Source organism: Lactuca virosa, chromosome 2, assembly GCF_052849685.1.
Source record: "Lactuca virosa cultivar CGN04683 chromosome 2, Lactuca_virosa_CGN04683_v6, whole genome shotgun sequence".
Lineage (NCBI taxonomy): Eukaryota > Viridiplantae > Streptophyta > Magnoliopsida > Asterales > Asteraceae > Lactuca > Lactuca virosa.
Genome location: NC_136427.1, coordinates 236,138,137 through 236,142,605, shown reverse-complemented (window position 1 = coordinate 236,142,605; position 4,469 = coordinate 236,138,137). Strand labels below are relative to the sequence as shown.

At 31.6% G+C, this 4,469-nt stretch overlaps 1 long non-coding RNA gene across 1 annotated transcript; it reads left to right on the top strand.

Moving 5' to 3' along the window:
* Positions 1 to 1,129: 1,129 nt before the first annotated feature.
* LOC145156869 (uncharacterized) lies at positions 1,130 to 1,930 on the top strand. The gene is made up of 2 exons (XR_013736952.1): positions 1,130 to 1,595; positions 1,735 to 1,930. It is a non-coding gene; the product is annotated as an uncharacterized LOC145156869 (long non-coding RNA).
* Positions 1,931 to 4,469: the final 2,539 nt, after the last annotated feature.

Here is a 4,469-nt window from a genome sequence, read left to right as displayed (position 1 = left end):
TATCACCGGTTAGAGTGATGTCAAATGAATAAAAATAAATAAGTTCAATGACCAATGATAGATTAAACAAAGTATAATACAAAATAAAACATAAATAGTTTAATGACTAAAAATGATGTAAATCCTTATGAATAGTTACTTTTATGTTTTCATATTTTCGCCACACATATTTCTTATTTCATACTTTATCCATAAAAGTTTGTTTTTTTTTTTTTATATATTTGGTCCCTAGATTATAGTTTTGCATCATACTTTGGCCTCAAACTTCTTATTTTAGACTTTGGCTACAAAAGTTTCTTTTGTTGATAGATTTGACCCTTACATTTTTGTATGTTGCTACTTTCTGCCCATATTTTGTAGAATGTCACTTTCGACTCATATACTTTGTAAAATATCATTTTTATCCCCTCAAATTTGAACATCGATATTTTCCACCCCTTCAACTTTCGTATATTGGCATGTTTGCAGGTTTTGTCCCTAGACTTTCGTATGCCAACAAGTTTGGTCCCTCCAAAAATATATTAATCTACCATTTTGTAAAAATTAACACAATACCGCAAACACACAAAACAAAACATATTAAAAAAAACCTAGTTTGCGTCCCCCGCAGAGCAGGGAGTTGGTAATTTCTAGTTTATAATTAAAACATGTTTTAATTTTATTGGTTAATAAATAAATACAAAATTAGAGTTTTGGTCTGTCGTTTACATTCGTAAATTCATTAAACTTTTGAAAATTGACATATATGGCCCTTATGGTTTCAAAATCCATCATGTATGGTCCTTTTGCCTAAGAACGTTTATACCTCTTTGTTAATCACAAAAACAATGACTAATCTACCTTCATTTTTTTTTTGTTATCTTGTCATTTTATGAATTTAAAAGACCATTTATGTTATTTACTTTTGTTATTTTGTCATTTTATGAATTTAAAAGACCATTTCTGTTATTTACATGGGAAAAAAGTAAAGTCTAGTTTGTTGTAGTTTCCATAGATCTTCCCACTATCTCTGGTCCTCATCCTTCTGCTCTCTTCTACCATAATCCTTATCCTCTGCTTTCACTATCGATCTTAATCTATCTCTCGCTCTCACTCTCACTCTTTCTTTCTTACCAAAACTATTGCCAACTCTCACCTGCTCCATCATCAATCTCCTCGCCTCTGCCACCACCGATCTCTCCCTCATTCTTTCTCTCTCTCTCTATCTCTCTCCTACACCTAAAGGTCCAAAACTGTCTTTGACTCCCACCTCATCCACCATTAATCTCCTCTCTCTCTCTCTCATGCACCAAAACTTTTTTTGAACTACACGTTAGTGGTTAAAAGTTAGTATCGTCAAGTTAGTAAAATTCGTCAATGCCCAAATTAGAACCCATGACCTCCAATCTAAGAGATAAAGTATCTACCAAATTGGCTAGTATCACATTGGCTCGCATGCACTAAAACTGTTTCCCTTTTTTATGCAATGTCATATTCATCCAAAAACTTTAGCGATTGTTTCATGCTTCACCCATAATCGATCCATTTCTTGTTGCTCAACATATTTGATTATATCCTTCTCGTCCCTTGCCATAATTTGCTTTTGTCAAAACAAGGTAATAATTCACGTATCTATTTTTTTTTGTCATCGTTTTAATTTTATTTATTCAACAACAATTTGGTGTTGTCTGAAACTACTTTGTGCAACTTCTGTTGACAATTATGTGTGACTTTTTTTTTTCTTCTTCTTCTCAGTTTGTATGTTTTGTTGAAGGTTAAAGGAAATGAGAAATGATGGGGTGGTGGGTTGGTCTAGTTTAGGAATTTCAATTTAGTGATGGTGAAGCCAGTGACACCCAGTTGTCTAGTTTAAGGGTGGGAGTAGGGTATGGTGCTTAATACCTTTTAAATAATAAATTAAAAAATTTCATAATAAAAATGACATAAATAAGGGCATAACTGCCATTTTACATTGCATTTAATAGCTAGCTAAAATGACCATCATAATGGATTTTGTACCAATGAAGATCTTTTGTATCAAATTTTCAAAACTTGGATAAAACTTTATCTGAGTGCAAATTAAACCATAGGGACTAAAACTGTAATTTACTATATGTAATTTTATGATTATTTATTAATAAATATTTACCATTTAATAACAAAAAAATTTAAAAAAAGATTATATGGGAATGAATGACTGAAAGCGAAACTGGTTCGAAATCTTACATAGTAATGCATGTTAGACAATTTTCTATCTCAGGAAATCCAAGGTAATCACCATCTCTCCTCCATGTTAGGAACGTCAATATTTTTGAACACAAAAACTAATTATTTGATCATAAACATCATCACAATTCACAAGCAATTATATATTAAATATTTGAGTGTTTAGTTGTTGTAATGTTGTTTTAACTGCATAGAAATGTCAGGTATTTTACATATATCGTTTATTGTGTGTATTTAGGAATAGTCCATCCAAAAATCATCCATACTTATAAATGTGGATATATGGAGAAACACAAAATATGATGTGATGTTTGTTAGTGTGTTTGTGTGATAATAAGTGGTGTGTGGTGTAGACCGTGTAGTGGAACTAGATGGACCGGGTAATGGCCTAATGCGTCGAAGGTCAAAACTTCTTTCTTTGTCTTTTTCATGGGGCAGGGATGTCAAAAAGTCCCGTGGGGGCCCCGTCCCGTTTGAGAGATTTTTTTTTAAAAAATCGGGGGCAGGGACGGGGGCGGGGGCAAGGTTAACCCTAATTTTAATTTCGGGGGCGGGGGCGGGGGTAGGCAATCCCGTCCTGAAATCCCCATGGGGACCCCGTTAATAAATTACACATATATTTACATATATTAATTATATAAATATAATAAACAATAACTTGATTTTGAGCTTCAAAAATTCATCAAAAAACATGTTTTTAAGTTGTTAGTATAATTTTTTAAAATGTCATAACTTTTTTATTTTTAACATATAAAATTCTGCTATAAATAATTATTTGTTACTTAAAAAATAGCTTCTTTTAGCCTAAATAACAACTTCTTTTAGCCCAAAAAAAAAAGTAGCCCAAAATCAATCGGGGCAGGGGAACGGGGGCGGGGGTAATAAAGGGGATTCGGGAGCGGGGGTGGGGGTAGGAAGGCTGAACATTCCGGAGGCGGTGGCGGGGGAACGGAGAAATTTCAGGGGCGGGGGCGGGAAATGCACTCCCCGTCCCGTTTACCTCCGTTGACATCCCTATCATGGGGTAGCAAATTGCAATATCATCATTAGGGAGGAGGAGTCATTTTAATGCCACCTAACCTCGGTGCTTGCTTGGGATATTCCATTGCCAATAGTAATTATGAACTATGATTAGTTTAATGAGTTATTAATTCATACAAGTCAATTATGAGAAAAATACATATTAGATTAATTCTTCTAAGGTTTTTCTTAGACATAGCTAAAAAGTTAGGGCTTTTATGAATAATTATGAATTGTACACGTCTAATCTTTAAATGGCTAGTGGGTGCCAAATAGGTAATGTAACATCTTCAATTTGGGCTTATGATTTTTTCTCTTTTTAGTAAAAAATTAAAATTTTAGTAATAAATAGAAATTAAAATAGCTAGATCATAAATAAATTAATAAATGAATTATAAGATTATTTCAAGAAGTTTGAAATATAAATGACGAGACCTTAACATAAACAAGTATTAGATCACAAAAAGAGACTAAAGGTGAAGGACTAATTTTGTCAAATAACAAACTTTGATGACCAATTAGCTAGAATGAATTATATTTGGGGTGAATGTGTAAAAGAAAGAAATTTCAAAAAAATAACTTTTAAAAAAAGAAAAAAACAAAACAAAATAAAAATAAAAGAAAGAAAAGAAAACTACAAACGACGCCTTGACAATTTCGCACGGCACGTCCAAGAAGTATTTTACTTATGACATACTTTAAATTGATGATTATTTACGGAAAATTCTAGAATTTATTAAAATAAAAAAAAATTAAAAAAAAACCTTAAATAAAAGCTATCTAGATTTATTTTTTTCTTATCGATTATTATGTTCATATATGGGTAAATACCACAAAAATTAATAAAGTTGTATTTGGTGCCCCAAGGGAGTTGTTAAGCTATTTATTTTTTGAGTTTTTTTTTAAGTTGTTAGGTTTAATAAGTCAAAAAGTAACTTGTTACTTTTTAAAAAGCTATTTACAATAATTTTTTAGGAGTTTTTTTAAGCTAGTTTTTTTAATTAGTTTCACCAAACGTCATTTTTTTATAAGTTAGTTTTTCAACTACTAGCTAGGTTTTTATTTAACAACTAGTTTTTCAGCTAGTAGTCAAACGTAACCTAAGTTTACATGAAAATTCGATTTTAACACTACGTTATTTTTTGTCTCTAATTGGACACTGCCTTTTCAATTTGTTACAATCTAAACACTTTGATCGGTCAACCCAGTTGCCAGCTGATATCATATGATGATGTGTGAGTTTT